We start from the raw sequence: 22,255 nt of genomic DNA, 5'->3' as shown, positions 1-22,255 counted from the left end.
GTATATAGATGCATTTTAAGTGTAGATTCATTCATTTTGTTCCGTATGTAGTTCACCTAGTGGAATCTCTACAAAGACTTATCTACTAGTAATAGCTAGCCCCACTACTAGGAATTCTCTATCCTCTCCTTGAGCCACATCATCAAAATTGACGTAGCCGTTAGATGAAGTAAATCAGTCATAATAGCCGTCTGATCTATACGTTGAGAGGCTCAGCACTAAGCCACATGCAAGCATGCAGAAATACCGTGGCACATGCATGTGAGTGGGTTTAAAATCACATCAACATGTCTGCATGCAAGCATGCACCGGTAGCATGCATGTAAGTGAGCTTTTAAGTCCCATTAACATGTCAAAAAGAAAAATATAATCCCATTATGCAGTAGGAGTTGGCTGATCTTTTTTCCTTATGTGGGATGATCTAAATGATTATGCGAGTTTATTTAGTTTGGCTACCACATTTGTCATGCGGTTATAGATTTTTTTAGTTCTATGAAATCGATAATTTTGCGCAGAGAGATATACCGTTGTTTCGTGGCAACGAGCGGGGACTCATCTAGTAATATTTAGGAACGGAGGGAGTACTATGTAAAGAGTTAGGTGTCGCACGGTGATAGTGTGAGGTGGGCCATGTAATCACTAAGCCTGCGTGTTTTCACTGCTCTTGCACTCCTCCGTTGTAAGAATGGAGAAAATTGTAATCTACTACCTCCTTTCGCCGAAAGCGTGGGACATCCAGCAGCCCTACCACCTCAGTAATAAAGACCAATGAGCCGTCAAATCACATAGACACAGTAGTAAGTTGGACAGATGAAGCAACCATCACTCTTGCGCCAGTGAGAGGTCGCATCTGCTCTTCCCGGGCATGAATGCGGCACCGATTCTTTGGAGCGGCGCTGACCGTTTTGGGCGGGAAGCGCGCGCGGGTGGTGGAGGGGCTTTGGGTGGGCTAGGCTGGTCAGGAGCGGGCGTGGCAGTTGTCCGCATGTCCCTACCGGACACGCCCAGAAACGAGAGGATGCACCGACTCTCGCAGCTAAAATCGTACACTACACACCATATCTCTGTAGGAGTAGGTCGATCTGTCGCACTCTCTACCACACACATGCTGTTAAACACACACATGCACACGCACGCACCTTGGTCCCGTTGCACCTTCTAACATGAGTTATTACACCTAGACGGAGGGAGTAGTAAGTATACGAGATACGGGGGCACACTGACTTAAGTCGAATACAAGTGCCCAAAATTTGTGTGCATGTTATAATAAGGATTCACTTAAAATAGTACGTGAGTGAACAGAGGGATCAATTGGACAGTGTTCCCGAGCAGTAGCGAGATGTGTGAGGTAGTAAGATGCACCGCTGCGCTTCTAATTTTTCTTATTAATTTGTTTGTTTCACCCTCTGACTGGTGGGACCCAATGTACTACGTGGAGAGAGGTAAGGTGACTAAGGATGCATTATTTCTGCACCACTATGGATAGTCTTACCACCAAAGCCACATGACACGATTATGATTGAAATCCTAATGACTCCCACACACACACACACACACACAAACATGACATGCCTGTCACACGAATGCAGGAATATATAAAAGGTTATTTTCCTCTCGTTGAACATAATGGGAGGGTTGTGTAGCTGGTTAGCCAGTTCTCTCATCAAACTTGAGGTCTCGGGTTTGATAACTACACTTGAGCATAATTTTTGCCAGGAGGATTCTTTGACTGGTCAAAATGTTTTCTAGGGTTTGCATGCTTCACACTCTCTCTCCAGTATATATATACACGCTGGAGCCTCAGCGCTTGTAGTTGTTCTCTTCATACTCTCTCGCCCTCTCCAGATCTAAACAAGACTTCGTTGGCCTCTCTCTCCCCTCACTGCTGCTCAAAGAGCCGGCAGGATCCGTCCGCCGGGAAGGGAAGGAGGCTTAACGCTGTCGCCGTTGGCGAGGGAGGGAATCCACTATCGGCGCTGTTGTTCACTTTCCACCCAGCGGCGGCGCGGGAGGGCCTCCGACCCTTCTTCTTCGCCGCCGTCACATCGCCCACCGAACCACGCCCCAAGAACATTAAGGTATATTTTACTTACTCCACATGAATTGCTCTAGCTGCATGTATACCATGAATCTAGGACGTGGTTCAAAGAGGAAAGGAGTGGGGGGAAGTAGTGGGAAAAGTTGTATATAGCATGAATCTAGGACGTGGTTCAAAGAGGAAATGAAGGGGGAAAGTTGTATAGCATGAATCTAGGACGTGGTTCAAAGAGGAAAGGAATGGGGGAAAGTAGTGGGGAAAGTTGTATCACATAAATCTAGGACGTGGTTCAAAGAGGAAAGGAAGGGGCGAAAGTACTAGTTCAAAAAGGAAAGGAAGGGACAAGCCTGTAGAGTTTGAGCAGGACTAGATTTGCTGCGCTCACATAGGGAAAGGTGTCTAAAGATAACAAAACTGGGACCAACACAAATATGCTCCTTGGTTGTTTGTTCTTTGTTGCAACAGACTGTGCATGACCATAGTACATCGGTAGATGCACATGGTGCTGGTGCGTCCACTGTCCCGTGCAACTCATTAGCTATTGTTAATCTATGGCCCTATTTGGTTAAAAAGTCCCTACTCCCTACCTGCTTGGTTCCAGGGACTAAACATGGACTAGAGGTTATTAAATGACATGATAAAAGACCATGTTACCCCTAGTAATGAACTAATAGAAACAAGGTGCGATGCATGGCAGGGGCAACTGTTGGAAAAAGTCCCAAAAAGACTCCCTCGGGGTCTTCTTTCTTTAGTCCCAAATGCCCAACTTTAGTCCCGAAAAGTCCCTCCTGTTTGGTTTAGATGTGACTGACACGGAGTTTTTTTAGTCCCTACACCAAAATGTCCCTGTAAACAAACACCCTCTAATAATGCCGCTTGAAAATTGATGCAATGTCGCAGTTAAAAGCAAATTACATGTTTAACGAATTTTATTGTTAATATAATCTCTGTGTTAATATTAATCAATGCCACCGTTTGAGAAATGCTATTGTCTTGCTTTCTTTCCCATTTAGATAAGGTAGATGCTTCTTTTTGTTGGCTTCTGTGTCATCCACCGTTATTGACCACTAATTGTTTCCTTTGCACCTCTATGTAAACATGGTTATCTACTTCACTTCGTTGCCATTGTGACCTTTTGTTGCACTACACAAAACACTTTTGTTTTAAGAGTGTTTTGTGCAGTTCAACCAAAATGTCACACCGACAATGTTGCTTGATTGCTTGATCTTAGTGGAACTGCACAAGAGGAGATCTTACTTCCTATCCGTTAAGGCGAATTTGGTTCAGATCTTCTTCTTGTGAGTTGTTTGAATTCCGCATCATGAGAGGTCAGTACTAGCCTTCTTTCACATGATTCTGCAGTGTGCTTTCATATGTTGTGCTACTTGTACGATAATGTTGCTTGATTTTAGTGAACTGCACAAATGGAGACAAGACTTCCAATCTGTATGTGCACCGTAATATCCCATTGAGGTAAGATAATGATATTTCACAACTGCTGGCCTGTATTTTGCCACTTTCATCAGAAAATTAAGTTTAGTACTATACTTGTGCTCCCTAATTGACATGCCAAATCTTACATTGAAGGCGAAGCTTGTCTGTTATTGAACCAAGTGATGGCGGGGAAGAACAAGCGGAAGAAAAACAAAAATCAACTCCCGGTGTTGTAATGAAGCACTGGAACTGTGATGATACAAGTAATGTAACGCCCCGAGACCGATGTGCCAGGTGTCGTTCAGTTATTCGTTGTTGTTGTCTTGTCATTGGCTTGCGTGTTGCATTTCATCATGCCATCATGTCATTTTTTTTTTAAAACCTCAACTAAATAAATTGTATGGATTTTTCGATCCATTTAAATCGAGGGACTCACATGGTGACTTCTCTTTATAACATATCCTCCAATATTAGGGAGCTATAATAAAATATTCCATTTTTGGAATCACCAAAACACACTTACAAAATAATTTCGTTCCTTTTCTGCTTCAAGTTTGGTCTCCAACCTTGCCAATATTTATTTCATCATTTTCCGGAGCTCCACCAAAAATCCAAACATTTTTGGACCTTCCCAAACCTCACTTCCTATTCAAATCATTTGAATTTAAATCAAATGAGTTTGAATTCAATCTTTCAATCATGCCTCTTTCTATTTTTCTTGGTACGAGCATATTTTTGCGAGTCCGGGAAAAATATCCCCTTGCGCTTTTTCTTCCCCTAACCTCTCTTTCTTTCTTTCTTTTCTCTGTTCTGTTTTTTATTTTTCATTAGAGTGAGGGAGAGACCCAGCCAGGCCTCTGGCCATTCTCCTCCCCACCAGGCCGGCCCAGTCTACCTAGGCCCAAGGCCCAGCCGCCCCACCAATCCCTCCTAACCCTAGCTAACCCTGCCCGATCCCCATCTCTTCCCCTCGTCCATACCCCGCCGCCAGGAGATCGTTCCCCCGCATCTCTCGCTCGATCTCCCTCCTCTCGATCTCACCCTCTCCCTCCCGCAGCGCCTCCATCTCCCTCCTCTGCGCCCCATCTCTCCTCTCTCGATCCCCCACTCTCCCTCGTCTCCTCCCTCGCGCCGTCACCATACACCGCATCGAGCCAGGGAGAGGAGCTCCCTGCGCCCGATCCCCTCGTTTCCCTCTCCTCGATCCCGAGCCCGAGCGCGCAGCCCTCGACCTTCCCCTCGCTCCCGCGCTCCGCCCTCGCCGGAGAAGATAACCAGGACGGAGCCCCATCGGCCTCCTCTGCGCCCACCTCTCCATCTCCCCCTCGCCCGCGACCCGAGCTATGCGCTCATGGCTGCGCCATGGCCGCCTACCTCCGCTGCCGTCGCGCCCTTCGGTCCCTGTGCCTCGCGACCGCGCCAAGTCCGCCCCGTCTCCTCGCGCCGGCCCTGCCGCCAAGCCCTGCCGCCGGAGCTCGCCTTCGTCCTGACTCCGGCAGGATCAGGGCCCTGCTTGTCGCGCCTCCCGGAGGGCCACCCTGCGCGCGACCCCGTCTCCTTGGCTGCCCAGCGCCGCTGCCTCGCCAGCTCCTCCGCTGGATCTCGCCTCTGTCAAAGACGGCAGCAGCAACAGCTGCACCTTCCCTGTTGTGGCCATCCTCTGCTCGTCTTGTCGCACGAAGACCCGTGTACCCGGAACGCCAAGACCCTTCCATGGATGCGTCAAGTACCCCTGCCTCCACAACCACCAAACCAGGAACGCCAAGTTCATCTACGAGAAACGTGTACGACTACATCCGAGGTGGATTTCGTCAAGTACCCCTTCGGATGCGCCAAGTTCGACTACATGGTCCGCCAAGTACCTCTACCGACGACCCCGGACATCTGCGGCCGTGTACCACTACCGTCGCCGAAAACCGTCAAGTGTACCTCTACCTCGTCTTCGGAATCGCTAAGAACGTCAAGTACCCCTTCGAGATGACGAGATCGGCAAGTTCGAATGACCCCAAGTACCTCTTCGAAACGACCGAGTACTATTACCATCGGACGCGTGAACGACTACTTCCTCTACTTCCGACGACGACCGCTCCGTGAACGACTACTTCCACTACGAACGCGTTCCGCCCCGAATGCACGCTTCAAGGTATAACCCCGAGACGACGACCGCGATGAGATGCTTTGTTGTATGAGATGCCCGTGTTTGCACCATGTCCGAATTGTTCCTTGCACGTTCGCCGTAAGCCATGCCACCATTATGTGGGACACCCGGAATTCGGGATCACCCCACCATCCATGCACGCATCCGCACGCCTCCTTTTGCACCGGTATCTCCGTGAGCTACCGGAACCGATATGTTGCCGTGGCACCATTTTTGTTTCGCCGCCGTGGCACCCTTTTTGTTCCGCCATGGTGACCAAATGCTTCATAATAATGCTCTTGTCAAGTTTTAATAAAAATTGCACAAACTTGTTCATGTCATCTGCATCATGATAACAACTATTAAAATATTTAAATTGTTATTGCATTAAATTACTAAGGCATATGGGTTACTAGATTTGTTGTTTGTTATATCCGGCCCCATTTAAATTGTTTAAATGGTATAGTTTTGTTATGTTTCACCTCTTGCCATGTTAACCAACATTTAATATTGTTGAGTACATAAACGAGATCAAACTAAATAATTGATGTGGTGTTTCGTCAATATGCAACTCGTTGCATATTGAGCTCCACTTAACTTGTAGTATTGTTTGTTGCACTTTGCCATGCCATGCCTCATTAAACTGGACATGTATCATACTTGTTTGTGCATCATGACTTGTTTATGCTTGTGTGTTTACTATGTTGTTTGTTTCTTTCCGGGTTGCTTCTCTCGTTAGCTTCGGTTTCGTTCCGGAGTTGTGAGGATTTGTTCGTCTACGACCGTTTGTCTTCTTCTTGGATTCGTTCTTCTTCCTTGCGGGATCTCAGGCAAGATGATCATACCCTCGAAATCACTACTATCTTTGCTATGCTAGTTTGCTCGCTCTTTTGCTTTGCCACTGCTACGATGCCTACCTTTTGCTTGTCAGCCTCCCAATTGCCATGTTGAACCTCTAACCCACCATTGTCCTAGCAAACCGTTGATTGGCTATGTTACCGCTTTGCTCAGCCCTTCTTATAGCGTTGTTAGTTGCAGGTGAAGATTGGAGCCGTTCCTTGTTGGAACATTTATATACTTGTTGGGATATCACAATATATCTATTTAATTAATGCATCTATATACTTGGTAAAGGGTGGAAGGCTCGGCCTTATGCCTGGTGTTTTGTTCCACTCTTGCCGCCCTAGTTTCCGTCATATCGGTGTTATGTTCCCGGATTTTGCGTCCCTTACGCGGTTGGGCTATTATGGGAACCCCTTGACAGTTCGCCTTAAGTAAAGCTTCTCCAGCAATGCCCAACATTGGTTTTACCATTTGCCACCTAGCCTTTTTTTCCCTTGGGGGTCGCGCGCCCAAGGGTCATCATTATTTTACCCCCCCCCCCGGGCCAGTGCTCCTCTGAGTGTTGGTCCAACCTGTCAGCTGCCGGTGGCCACCAGGGGCAACTCTGGGTTGGCCTACCCGCACCTAGGACAATCTGAGTGTGCCCTGAGAAAGAGATATGTGCAGCTCCTATCGGGATTTGTCGGCACATTCGGGCGGTGTTGCTGGTTTAGTTTTACCCTGTCGAAATGTCTTGTTGTACCGGGATACCGAGTCTGATCGGAACGTCTCGGGTGGAGGTCTATTCCTTCGTTGACCGTGAGAGCTTGTCATGGGCTAAGTTGGGACACCCCTGCAGGGATTTGAACTTTCGAAAGCCGTGCCCGCGGTTATGGGCAGATGGGAATTTGTTAACGTCCGGTTGTAGAAAACCCGAAGTTGACCTTAATTAAAATACATCAACCGTGTGTGTAACCGTGATGGTCTCTTTCCGGCGGAGTCCGGGAAGTGAACACGGTGTTGGAGTTATGCTTGACGTAGGTAGTCCAGGATCACTTCTTGATCATACCTTTATCGACCGTGCTTTGCCTTCTCTTCTCGCTCTCATTTGCGTATGTTAGCCACCATATATGCTAGTCGCTTGCTGCAGCTCCACCTCATTACTCCATCCTTCCTATAAGCTTAAATAGTCTTGATCTCGCGGGTGCGAGATTGCTGAGTCCCCGTGGCTCACAGATACTTCCAAAACCAGTTTGCAGGTGCCGATGAGTTCCGTGCAGTTGACGCAACCAAGCTCAGGAGGAGCTCGATGAAGATCTTGTCCTTTGTGTTGTTTCGTTCTAGTTGATCAGTAGTGGAGCCCAGTTGGGGTCGATCGGGGCCTTTTGTCGCATTTGGGGTTCTTCTTTTATTTTGGCTCCGTAGTCGGGCCTTGATTGTATCTGATTGATGTAATGCTTTATTCATGTAATTGGGTGAAGTGGCGATTGTAAGCCAACTATGTATCTCTTTCCCCTTATTATATTACATGGGTTGTGTGAAGATTACCTCACTTGCGACATTGCTTTCAATGCGGTTATGCCTCTAAGTCGTGCTTCGACACGTGGGAGATATAGCCGCATCGAGGGCGTTACAAGTTGGTATCAGAGCCTTCCCCGACCTTAGGAGCCCCATTGCTTGATCGTTTTTAGCAGCCGAGTTTCTGTCTAGAAAAAAATGTTTTGAGTCATTTAGGAATTATATATCGGAGAGTTTAGGAATTCTTTTTACTCCTCAGTCCCTTCGTCACTCTGGTAAGGCATCCTGACGTAGAGTTTTGACTTTTCTCTTCTCAAATTTCACTAAAAAATTTTAGGATCACGCGGGTATCTTGGAATCGTTCCGATGGTTTTATGATGAGATCATTGTCTTGGTGCCTCCTGTCAGGGGTTTAGTGGAAGTGTCCCGGGGAGTTGAGCTCTGAGGTGTTGTCATCATAATTTTATCGTTGCAGTTCTGGAATACCTGAGTTTAGTACGCCGACATCGAAAATCTCTTTTATGCAGTTGTTGGTGAGATAACCCCGATAACCCAGTACTGAGGTGAGTACGGGAGTATTGCCATGACTTGTATAACGGATGCTTTTCGAAGGTTGAGGTAGACGATTTCCGAAGGTTTCTTGGTTATGTGTTGAAGGATGGATACAGCTGGATGTAGGATTTGCTAGTTTTGGGTGAGATATTATGCTTCCCCTGTATCCCCAACACCTGATTGCATAACCTGAAAATTTCGGGAGTTTCATAGGTGGGAATTCAAGTAGCTCTTAGGATATCTTTTCGACAGATGTATGATATGAAATTGGGGTTCGACGTCTAGTGGTCCGCCTATTCACGGTCGATTTTACAGTGGTCTCGTTGTGTCTTAAAGAGTCCTTGGCTATGCCGACTCGGGGACGCTTCGTATGTCATGTGCACTGCCTTGTACATGATGGTGCTGTACACTCGAGCCCGTGTGGGCCCCACCACGAAAACTTCGGACGGAATCTCTATCATATGTTTGTTCCGGCTTATTCTGCAAGCCAGTCCTTTGTTTTTGTTTTGAGTTGTGGTATTCGAGTTGCTTCAATGTCAAGTGTTGATTCCATACCTTTCCGAAATGGTGTTCTCATACTCCGATGTGAATACCAATCCTTCTCGACAATCGAGATTGTCATGTCAATCCTTTTCAACCAGCGTCTTTCTCTTCAAGTGGATCCGATCATTTCAACATTCGCAAGATCACCTCTCAGTTCTCTCAACGGTGTTTGTTTCATCCGTCCCAACTTGTTTTTGTTTTCCCGCCCTCCCACCCCTTTTTTTTCTTCAAGGACTCAGATTTCTTAATCGAGTATCCATTTTATTGATGGGAAGTTTCTCCATTCTTTCCGTCAATGTTCTTATCCGGTGATTCTCATGAAGATTCTAATGGAGCTTCAAGTTCATCATTCCTCATTCCTTTCTCTTCTCCGGTGGATTCAAGTCAAGATTTGTCGATTATATCCCCTTTTTCTCGTCTCAAATGTCTTCTCATACTGGTGCACCTCATTATAATTCTACTTCTCGCTACTTGTTATTCCGGAGTACTCAAGATATCTCGAAGATTCGTGTTTCCACTCTGCATTCGTTCAAGCTCTTTCGAGATTGGTATATCATTCAAGTCATTTAATTCAACCAGTGCAACATCTCTTTTAAATCTTTTCAACGGTGTTCTTTTGAGTGGGCCCTAACCCACAGGTCTTTTCCCAGGATCTTACCTGACTCTTCTATTTTCCCAGAGCTATCCTAAATTCTTTTTGAAGTTTGACGTAAGAATGAGTTATCATCAGTTAAATGCTTTTCTCCAAGATCTTTCAAATTCTTTTCATCGTTGGCTCAACCTCTTCGTTTTGATTCTTTCGGAGTGTCTAAATAATTATTGGTGCTGTTTCTCGTCGTCATTCTCAGGTTCGGAGACCGAAGAAGAGTTTCTTTTAAATCTTGCCACATTCTCTGCCACCCTCTCATAATTGTTTGATTGTGAGAATTCTTTTATCATCTGGAGCAATTCAAGAGTCTTCTCAGTTTGATTATCCGGAGTCCATCAATTCATGTTTATTCATTCTCAGCTTTCAGTTATCATTCTCCAATCTTACCGGTGCTTCGTTCAAGATTTCTCTTCCTTTGTTATTGTATCGATCCATTTGTTATTTCAATCCTACCGGTGGTTCATTGAAGACCTTCTCAAGTTTACGCCATATCTCTCTTAATCCTTTCTACAAGAATAAGTGGTATGCCAAATCCGTTGCTTGTCATCAATTTAAATTGGTGAAGGATACACATAACATAATTCTTATTCTGGTTTCATCCAAGTGATTAATCCTTTCCTTCAGAGTTTGTCCAGGAGGAATAAATTCTTGGCTGCTTGTTGTTCATCTTTCTTCCGGAGTTCTAAGTTTTCCGCATTATCTCGTCGCAAAGCTCCATCTAAATCATCGCAAGGCTTCACCTTGGGTTTCAACTTCTCTTTCTTTTTATCATCCTTTTATTACCAGAGTTCTTCATGGAGGCTCTACATGATGGTTCATCAAGGATTTATATGTCTTCTTGAAGTGTTCATCGAGATTCTTTTCTAAGAAACTCAAGCATTCTTCATCTTGCTATCCGGAGTGCAATTTCTTTCTACCGTATCTTTGGAGGTGGTATTATGTCCTTCTTGATAATTCCCCTTCGTTGCTTCGTGATTCACAAGTTTTCAAGAGTGACATATTTAAATCCATCTTTTTCTCTTTGTTCAAGAGATCTTTTCAACCGTCAATCTCTTCATTGGAGTTATCTTGGTATAGATTTCACCTAAAGCCTTCCCTAAGGAATGTTGCTATTTGGTGCTTATTAATGACCCAAGTTATCTCTTTTCCATCTTGATGGAACAAGTTTTCATCTCTTCGTTAATCTCAAGCAAGTAATTGTTCCGTTAGTGGCCGGTTGTCACCTCATAATGTTGAGATGTTTCCATAAGCCCATATCAAGATTATTCTTTTCGTTGTTGGTTTTCAACAACTCCATTCTAGCATTTGTTGTATCTGTGATCTCTCAACATCTTGTTTCCCTTCGTTCCGGAGTCATTGTGATGTTGCTCTTTTCAACCCATCATCTCGTTTGTCAAAGATCATGTTCTTTTCGTGCTTATCCATTTAACCAAAGTGTCGTGTCCTCTGCTCAAGTTCTTTTCATCTTATCTAGTCTTGTATCACTTTTCAACCGGAGTGCTGTTCGAATTTGGTCTTCCTTGATCCCCTTCCTTAACCGGCGCGTTTTCAATATATATCTTCCCTTCAACCTCAAGGTTTCGCAATGCTCTATGTCCCTAGTTTCTAACGGACTGTTTTCGACTTTGTTCTCCTTCGTTCTATTCTTTTCTCGAATTAGTTCAACCTCGCAAGGTTCTTTGGTTTCACTCGTTCGTCAAAGGAGCAACTTAGTTTTACCTCTCCTCTCTTTCTCTTCCGTTGTCCCTCCGGTGCCATTCTAGATCTCGGGACGAGATCCTCTCGTAGTGGTGGAGTGTTGTAACGCCCCGAGACCGACGCTCCAGAGACTTCAGCTATTCCGAGTTTTGCCATGTGTTTCTTTGTGCTTGCTCTTTTTGCATTGCATCATGCCATCATGTCATTTTTTTTTAAAACCTCAACTAAATAAATTGTATGGATTTTTCGATCCATTTAAATCGAGGGACTCACATGGTGACTTCTCTTTATAACATATCCTCCAATATTAGGGAGCTATAATAAAATATTCCATTTTTGGAATCACCAAAACACACTTACAAAATAATTTCGTTCCTTTTCTGCTTCAAGTTTGGTCTCCAACCTTGCCAATATTTATTTCATCATTTTCCGGAGCTCCACCAAAAATCCAAACATTTTTGGACCTTTCCAAACCTCACTTCCTATTCAAATCATTTGAATTTAAATCAAATGAGTTTGAATTCAATCTTTCAATCATGCCTCTTTCTATTTTTCTTGGTACGAGCATATTTTTGCGAGTCCGGAAAAAATATCCCCTTGCGCTTTTTCTTCCCCTAACCTCTCTTTCTTTCTTTCTTTTCTCTGTTCTGTTTTTTATTTTTTCATTAGAGTGAGGGAGAGACCCAGCCAGGCCTCTGGCCATTCTCCTCCCCACCAGGCCGGCCCAGTCTCCCTAGGCCCAAGGCCCAGCCGCCCCCACCAATCCCTCCTAACCCTAGCTAACCCTGCCCGATCCCCATCTCTTCCCCTCGTCCATACCCCGCCGCCAGGAGATCGTTCCCCCGCATCTCTCGCTCGATCTCCCTCCTCTCGATCTCACCCTCTCCCTCCCGCAGCGCCTCCATCTCCCTCCTCTGCGCCCCATCTCTCCTCTCTCGATCCCCCACTCTCCCTCGTCTCCTCCCTCGCGCCGTCACCATACACCGCATCGAGCCAGGGAGAGGAGCTCCCTGCGCCCGATCCCCTCGTTTCCCTCTCCTCGATCCCGAGCCCGAGCGCGCAGCCCTCGACCTTCCCCTCGCTCCCGCGCTCCGCCCTCGCCGGAGAAGATAACCAGGACGGAGCCCCATCGGCCTCCTCTGCGCCCACCTCTCCATCTCCCCCTCGCCCGCGACCCGAGCTATGCGCTCATGGCTGCGCCATGGCCGCCTACCTCCGCTGCCGTCGCGCCCTTCGGTCCCTGTGCCTCGCGACCGCGCCAAGTCCGCCCCGTCTCCTCGCGCCGGCCCTGCCGCCAAGCCCTGCCGCCGGAGCTCGCCTTCGTCCTGACTCCGGCAGGATCAGGGCCCTGCTTGTCGCGCCTCCCGGAGGGCCACCCTGCGCGCGACCCCGTCTCCTTGGCTGCCCAGCGCCGCTGCCTCGCCAGCTCCTCCGCTGGATCTCGCCTCTGTCAAAGACGGCAGCAGCAACAGCTGCACCTTCCCTGTTGTGGCCATCCTCTGCTCGTCTTGTCGCACGAAGACCCGTGTACCCGGAACGCCAAGACCCTTCCATGGATGCGTCAAGTACCCCTGCCTCCACAACCACCAAACCAGGAACGCCAAGTTCATCTACGAGAAACGTGTACGACTACATCCGAGGTGGATTTCGTCAAGTACCCCTTCGGATGCGCCAAGTTCGACTACATGGTCCGCCAAGTACCTCTACCGACGACCCCGGACATCTGCGGCCGTGTACCACTACCGTCGCCGAAAACCGTCAAGTGTACCTCTACCTCGTCTTCGGAATCGCTAAGAACGTCAAGTACCCCTTCGAGATGACGAGATCGGCAAGTTCGAATGACCCCAAGTACCTCTTCGAAACGACCGAGTACTATTACCATCGGACGCGTGAACGACTACTTCCTCTACTTCCGACGACGACCGCTCCGTGAACGACTACTTCCACTACGAACGCGTTCCGCCCCGAATGCACGCTTCAAGGTATAACCCCGAGACGACGACCGCGATGAGATGCTTTGTTGTATGAGATGCCCGTGTTTGCACCATGTCCGAATTGTTCCTTGCACGTTCGCCGTAAGCCATGCCACCATTATGTGGGACACCCGGAATCCGGGATCACCCCACCATCCATGCACGCATCCGCACGCCTCCTTTTGCACCGGTATCTCCGTGAGCTACCGGAACCGATATGTTGCCGTGGCACCATTTTTGTTTCGCCGCCGTGGCACCCTTTTTGTTCCGCCATGGTGACCAAATGCTTCATAATAATGCTCTTGTCAAGTTTTAATAAAAATTGCACAAACTTGTTCATGTCATCTGCATCATGATAACAACTATTAAAATATTTAAATTGTTATTGCATTAATTTACTAAGGCATATGGGGATTTACCAGATTTGTTGTTTGTTATATCCGGCCCCATTTAAATTGTTTAAATGGTATAGTTTTGTTATGTTTCACCTCTTGCCATGTTAACCAACATTTAATATTGTTGAGTACATAAACGAGATCAAACTAAATAATTGATGTGGTGTTTCGTCAATATGCAACTCGTTGCATATTGAGCTCCACTTAACTTGTAGTACTGCTTGTTGCACTTTGCCATGCCATGCTTCATTAAACCGGACATGCATCATACTTGTTTGTGCATCATGCCATGTTGTTGTGTTGGTTATTTACTATGTTGTTTGTTTCTTTCCGGTGATTGCTTCTCTCGGTTGGTTCGGTTACGTTCGCGTTGTGAGGATTCGTTCGACTACGTCCGTTTGTCTTCTTCTTGGATTCGTTCTTCTTCCTTGCGGGATTTCAGGCAAGATGATCATACCCTCGAAATCACTACTATCTTTGCTATGCTAGTTTGCTCGCTCTTTTGCTTTGCCACTGCTACGATGCCTACCTTTTGCTTGTCAGCCTCCCAATTGCCATGTTGAACCTCTAACCCACCATTGTCCTAGCAAACCGTTGATTGGCTATGTTACCGCTTTGCTCAGCCCTTCTTATAGCGTTGTTAGTTGCAGGTGAAGATTGGAGCCGTTCCTTGTTGGAACATTTATATACTTGTTGGGATATCACAATATATCTATTTAATTAATGCATCTATATACTTGGTAAAGGGTGGAAGGCTCGGCCTTATGCCTGGTGTTTTGTTCCACTCTTGCCGCCCTAGTTTCCGTCATATCGGTGTTATGTTCCCGGATTTTGCGTCCCTTACGCGGTTGGGCTATTATGGGAACCCCTTGACAGTTCGCCTTAAGTAAAGCTTCTCCAGCAATGCCCAACATTGGTTTTACCATTTGCCACCTAGCCTTTTTTTCCCTTGGGGGTCGCGCGCCCAAGGGTCATCATTATTTTACCCCCCCGGGCCAGTGCTCCTCTGAGTGTTGGTCCAACCTGTCAGCTGCCGGTGGCCACCAGGGGCAACTCTGGGTTGGCCTACCCGCACCTAGGACAATCTGAGTGTGCCCTGAGAAAGAGATATGTGCAGCTCCTATCGGGATTTGTCGGCACATTCGGGCGGTGTTGCTGGTTTAGTTTTACCCTGTCAAAATGTCTTGTTGTACCGGGATACCGAGTCTGATCGGAACGTCTCGGGTGGAGGTCTATTCCTTCGTTGACCGTGAGAGCTTGTCATGGGCTAAGTTGGGACACCCCTGCAGGGATTTGAACTTTCGAAAGCCGTGCCCGCGGTTATGGGCAGATGGGAATTTGTTAACGTCCGGTTGTAGAAAACCCGAAGTTGACCTTAATTAAAATACATCAACCGTTTGTGTAACCGTGATGGTCTCTTTCCGGCGGAGTCCGGGAAGTGAACACGGTGTTGGAGTTATGCTTGACGTAGGTAGTCCAGGATCACTTCTTGATCATACCTTTATCGACCGTGCTTTGCCTTCTCTTCTCGCTCTCATTTGCGTATGTTAGCCACCATATATGCTAGTCGCTTGCTGCAGCTCCACCTCATTACTCCATCCTTCCTATAAGCTTAAATAGTCTTGATCTCGCGGGTGCGAGATTGCTGAGTCCCCGTGGCTCACAGATACTTCCAAACCAGTTTGCAGGTGCCGATGAGTTTCGTGCAGTTGACGCAACCAAGCTCAGGAGGAGCTCGATGAAGATCTTGTCCTTTATGTGGTTTCGTGTTAGTTGATCAGTAGTGGAGCCCAGTTGGGGTCGATCGGGGGCCTTTTTGTCGCATTTGGGGTTCTTCTTTTATTTTGGCTCCGTAGACGGGCCTTGATTGTATCTGATTGATGTAATGCTTTATTCATGTAATTGGGTGAAGTGGCGATTGTAAGCCAACTATGTATCTTTTCCCCTTATTATTACATGGGTTGTGTGAAGATTACCTCACTTGCGACATTGCTTTCAATGCGGTTATGCCTCTAAGTCGTGCTTCGACACGTGGGAGATATAGCCGCATCGAGGGCGTTACAAGTAATGATATAGTTTTGCATCTTAATTTATTGCTATGGCTGGAACGAGCAATTGTTTTGCCACTGATTTGATGCCATACGTAATTATCTCTACTTGTGCAAACAGGGATCTTCTTTGAAGATACCATATATTTTAGTGGAACTGCACAAGAAGATGTTGGAAACATTAAACTAATCGAGGAGTATGTAGTAAGCATGGCCACCCCCGTAGATAGCAACAGATGGTTCCCGAGAAGTGCTTCATCGGTATGCTCTACACAATCAGCCTCCTGGCAAAGGTTGGTACTCGCCCACTGATTTCATCCATATGATTGAGCTTTGTCATCTCTATTGGTGTTGTGCTACTGTTTAGATACTGTCATGAAAAAGTGGTATTGTCCTTGGGAAGTGCTTCATCTGTGTTGTTTCAAATATTTCCTTTCCTTTTTTTTGAGCAAACATGGATGCTAGCATTTAGTAGTCCTCTTGTCTTTGCACAACAGGATCATCTTCCTCTGAAGAAGAATATGGAGTACGTGAAATGACTAGTTCTGATTATGCCAGGATGAAGAAGCACTGCCTATCTTCTCATCAGAAGGAGCAGTTGAAGGATGGTTACATTACTCCCCACAAGACCAAACTAACTTCAGCTCAGAAGGACTAACAAATCTCCATTTTTTTGCTGTGATGCGCGAGTACAATCTTGTTCTAGGATTCTTTCTGGTGAGTTCCATTTTTCTAAAAGTGTGCTCTACATAGACCATGTATGTGCCTGTTGAAACTGTCAATTCATAGTACAGTTTGCTTTATACTAATCATTTTTTTGTATTTGTGCAAACAGGGGTGCTCAGCTTGATTTCAACGGGAACTGCACAAAATGTTCATGAATACATCGAATCATTAATTTCCACCACAAGAAAGGAGGTGCCCATAAGTTCAAGGCGTTGCAACATATAAGTGTGAAATCATACAAGCTACGCGCGAATTTGGTTGATTTTGGTGGAACTGCACAAAAAGAACAGCCTTGTCAAATTTTGCTCATTGATTTTAGCAAGATATGCATTTGATATTTTCGAACAGGACGCCCTTTGCTGTCAACAGCGGTGATCAATTTTTTCTTTATTCTTTAGTTGTGAAGTAAATATTGCCTCTGACATGTGAGTCGCTGAGATGCATAATCATCGATTGTTTTGAATGTTCTCTATGAATTGCCAGGCCTGTGTGTTTGATTGCAATGTACAGAAACGCTAGAAAGCTTCTCAAACTCTTTGTACTCCTTCTGTTCCTTTTTACTTTGCACATTGTGAAAGTGCATACTTTTTTGTATAAGATTGGTCAAAGTAGAGGTACTTTGACTACAGACAAAACTTGTATGCAGACTAGAAAGGACCGGAGGGAGTACATGTGAAACTGTTGCAAACGTGGTGATCATCCTGGGAATAATGCTAGTACGTATTGTTTTGCATGTTCATCCAATGCCAGTGATACAGGAATTCGAACTAATCGAAATAAATTCATTCATACACGGTCGGATTTCATATAAACATGCCGGATTTCATTATATTTCATACATTCTTCAACTAAAAGGGGTGTTTGTGGCCGCATGCATCTCCCAGATGCAGAGGCCGGGGGTCATCCTCCTTTTCGAAAAAAAAAACTAAAAAGGGGTGCGCTGGAGGTATAATTAATTAACCGAAGCTACCCACCTGTGTCCCGCTGAGCCGAACATAAGCTTCAGTGACTTAACTGCAGGTGCAGTTGCGTAACTGACATGTGGCCTATTGGGCCCACGTGTCAGTCAGCCAACTGCACCAGCAGTTAAGTAGAAGCAGCGTTCTTCTCTAGCGCAGCTCTTCGACTCCATGTTACCACCAAGAAGCTAACCGGCCGTCAATGGTCAACCCGCCTAGCTTGGCTTCAACCGGAGGGTAGCAGCGGTGGCCTTACTTGGACCCGAGCGGCGGCGACCTACCGTGTTCAGCTCTTCCTCGTTTTCTATGTGGCGCGGCCTCGTTGGCAGCGGGGCGGGTACTCGGCGGAGCCGGTGATGCCTCTGTCTCGTTGCCGGCGGGCGGCGCCTCAGCGGAGCGGTGGAAATCCTCCCCCACGTTGCCGGCACGGTGGGGCCTTGGCTGAGCCGGCGATGTCCTCTGCCTCGTTGTTGGCGGGGCGGGGCCTCGGCGGAGCCGGAGGTATCCTCTGCCTCGTTGTTGGCGCCGTGGGGCCTCGGCGGAGCCGGCGGTGTCCTCTGCCTCGTTGTTGGCGCCGCAGGGTGTCGGCGGAGCAGGGCGTCGTCGACGCCAGTGGAGCGGGGACTCGTCGGAGCCGGCATTGTCCTCTGCCTCGTCCTCGGTCTCGCCAAATAGCGCCTCGCCCGCTTCATCGCCATCTTTGCTAGCCTCTTTGTAGGCGGCCGCAGCCTCCGCCACCCGCATGCGGTACTGCTAGCGCTTGAGGCGGCCCTTGCGGGCGGAGCGGTACGAGTTGAGCAGCGCCTCCTGCTCCACCCGCTCCGCGGTGATCTGCTCCTCCGCCTGCAGGTGCTCCTGGAGGAGATGGTGGTTGTAGGCGGCGTCGGCCTGCGCCTCCCAGAACTGCTCCTCACGCATCTGCCTCACCCTGTCCATATATTGGGCATGGGCCTCGAAGATGGTCATGGTGCAATGCACCGGCGAGGATGGCGCGGAGGAGGGGGTTGGCGCTGGATCATCGACTACCATGTTCTCCATTGGGACGTCGTTGTCCTCCGACTGCCTGTCGGCCAGCCGGTCGGCAGCAATGGCTGCTATCTCCTTATGGTCTGTCGTCCGCCTGTCCCGAAGAGTGCTGGAGCGCGAGGAAGCCATGGTGGGCAGTAGTGGTGTGGACAGGAGAAAGGCAATGGATGCGGATGACTGCGGCTATGGCCGGTGCAGCAGTTTATATAACAATGGTGGGCGGGCAGAGGGACGGACATGTGACGCCGGAGTAGCTGCCTCGGCAACCGCGTATCATTAATGTGTGCGGCAGATGGACGGACGGACGGCACTTGTGTCGTTTGAAGGCGGAGCAATCGCCTGCACCGGAAGCGGGGTGGCCGGCGCTGACTGTTTCGGGCGGAAAGCGCGCGCAGGCGAGGAGATCACTTTACTTGGATAGGATGACAATGGGGACCCACCAGGTCCATAGCCTCACGTACGCAAGTGCCTCCTGATTATATATATATATATATAACTATAATTTAGTTTGCTTCCTCCTGATTTCCTGACATCACGGTCCCACACCATTGTCTACCTATGTACTCCCTCCTTTCCGGTTTATAGGGCTTATCTCAAAATTTTAGTTTTTCCATTTTATAAGGCTCAATTTGGTTGTTTTCCATCACATGTTCAGATTCCAAGGTGCATTAAATCATTGCAAGCAAGTATTAAGAGAAAATTGACCAATGCATGTACTTTATGCATACATGCATTGCAATTAATGCATTGATAAACAAAATTTTTTGAGGATAACAAGAGCATTAATTAGCTGCTTTTGCAAAACTAGAAAAAGTATTCCACCACTCGCCATCTATCTTGATTGGTGAGATTTTTGAATTGAGCATTATAAACCGGAAAGGAGGGAGTAGTCAATAAACGAGAGAAATGCCAAGAAGCGGCCGACAGCTGGGACCAAGCAGCTCGAGCAGTATTTGTGTTTTGAGGTGTGAGCACTTCAGAGTTTTTCGATGTTTACCGCAGATATTAATTTTTCTCCTCTGAACAACAACGAAAACATCGCTGCAGGTATTAACTAGGCGGGTTGTGGCCCGTCTAGCCCTGGCCAGATATCCAGCCCAGATATTAAATTTTTTCAAGTTGAAAATGGCTAGCCCAGCTATACTTTTTTTAGGAATACCTAGGCAAGGTCAAGTTGTTATTCTCCGCCCCGCTGGGCTGCAAATCCTTCCTAGGAGGGATGCATTAGGCTTAACAAGAAAATGGGCTTTAAGAAATAATAAATGGGATGTAATTATAAAAACTGGGTAGTAACTATAAAAAAATGCACCAAACAGTGATTACTTTATAAAATATTATTTTTGGAATATTGAAAATTTTAATTTCATTAATTGTTGTGAGCGGAATGTTTCGTTGGATTTTTACGCAATATAAATTTATATTGAAATTGTATATAATCTGACTAAAATTTCGGGATAAAAATATTCGGATCCCATCAAAATGTGGGAAATTTTATTGAATTCTGTTTTGAACGGTTGGTTGAAATGGGCTGTACTTTTAATAAACAGTAAATGGGCTGTAGTAAATTCCATTAGAATTCAAAAAATGGGCTACACATTCTTACAGATCTCAAATGGGCTATAAGTTCTCTGCCACACACTTCTGGCCTTACTAAGTTGACGCGTCCCCTGAAAAAACAGAGTTGACGGGTATGCAAGGCTTTGTCAACTTATAGTCAACACACGGTTCTAGCAACAGTGGCCATTGGATGTCCATCCAACGGATGCCATGCTTCTTCTTCAATCTCGGATATTCTAGCTTCACCCGCCCAAAAAATGATTCATCCCCCTAACATCTGGGGCGCACCATTTCGGAAGCTGACCTGTGGGCCTACTAAGTTGACGTACCAAGGGCTTTGTCAACTTAGTCAATATAAACGATTCTAGCTGCAGTGACCGTATGATGTCCATCCAACGGCCGTCGTGCTTCTTCAACCTCTGGTCTTCTTGCTCCAGCCGCCCAAAGCAGCGTCGGTCGTGCCGCCTGCTCCTGCCTCTCGTGGCCGGCTATGCTGCCATGGAGGCCTCACCGCCCCCCTACTACTCCCACCATTGGCCAGGCCATCCCTCCACTCACCCACTGACCCACACCCCCTGTTATTCTGCGGCGACCACAGCGCAGCCGAACTAGTGAACCCTCGTACTCCTCTCCGCGTGTGCATCCACTGCCGTGTCTTCCCCGGCTCCGCATTGTCCCCTTCCTAGGCCTCACCGTCGTCCACCGCCGTGGTGCTCTCGGCGCGGCGTGGTCAATGTGGTCAAGGAACGACTTCCATCAGACGTGGACTGTACGTGGAGAGGCTGACAGCTGGGTCCACGGCAGCCGCAAGGAAGTGCCTCCTTATTACGAGCAAAATAATTATTCCTCCACCTGATAGCGGGGACCCACCGGACGGGCCACCGTATTTCGCGAAAAAAATGATTCACCCCCTGACTGTTGGGACCCATGAGCTACATCTTCGCATGCAAGGAAGTGCGTCTGAAAAAAACGATTCGCCCCCTTGACTGCTGGGACCCACCAACTACATCTTCGCACGTAAGGAAGTGCATCCGAAAAAAAACGATTCGCCCCAAGTGCTGGGACCCAGCAGCTACACCTTCGCACGCAAGGAACTGCGTCCGGGCAAAAAAACCGATTCACCCCCCTGACTACTGGGACCCAGCAGCTACACCTTCGCACGCAAGGAAGTGCGTCTGGGCAAAAAAAACGATTCGCCCCCCCTGACTGCTGGGACCCAGCAGCTACACCTTCGCATGCAAGGAAGTGCGTCCGGGCAAAAAAAATGATTCGCCCCCCTAACTACTGGGACCCACCAGCTACATCTTCATAGGCAAGGAAGTGCCTGACAGTCGGGACCCACCTGGTCGAAGCGTACGTAGCATTGTCATCCTGGTCGCGAATGTGTACGTACATACTGGTTGATGTAGAGGCGCGCACGTGTCGTAGTAGAGGCGCGCACGTAGCATGTACATGTACGTACAACGGCCAGGGTGCAAGAAAGAAAATACGGTCACGTATGTGTACATACGGGCGGGGTCTCGAACGCCTAGTCGCGCATACCGCAAAACGGAGGAAACGGACCTCCTACGGTCGAAACGGGGGTCCTGTTAATCGGGAGGGGTGTGGTGTATCACAAAACGGAGGAAACGGACATCCTACGGTTGAAACGGGGGTCCTGTTGATCGGGAGGGGTGTGGCTTACCGCAAAACGGAGGAAACGGACCTCCTACGGTCGAAATGGGGGCCCGTTGATCGGGAGGGGTGTGGCGTACCGCAAAACGGAGGAAACGGACCTCCTACGGTCGAAACGGGGGTCCTATTGATCGGGAGGGGTGTGGCCTACCACAAAACGGAGGAAACGGACCTCCTACGGTCGAAACGGGGGTCCTCTTGATCGGGTGGGGTGTGGCGTACCGCAAAACGGACCTCCTACGGTTGAAACGGGGGTCCTGTTGATCGGGAGGGGTGTGGCATACCGCAAAACGGACGAAACAGACCTCCTATGGTCGAAACGGGGGTCCTGTTGATCGGGAGGGGTGTGGCGTACCGCAAAACGGACGAAACGGACTTGTGTTGGAGCGCTACGGTCGAAACGGGGGGGGAGGGTGTGGCTTACCGCAAAACGGGACTACACGGGATACTGTTCATCTCCACCGTCGACCTCCTCCAGCCTCCATGGGCTCCTGTTCATCCAGCCT

This window comes from Triticum aestivum, chromosome 4B, assembly GCF_018294505.1.
Source record: "Triticum aestivum cultivar Chinese Spring chromosome 4B, IWGSC CS RefSeq v2.1, whole genome shotgun sequence".
NCBI classification, from domain to species: Eukaryota; Viridiplantae; Streptophyta; class Magnoliopsida; order Poales; family Poaceae; genus Triticum; species Triticum aestivum.
The sequence above is the reverse complement of the archived record's forward strand: the minus strand, read 5'-3'. Positions refer to the sequence as shown.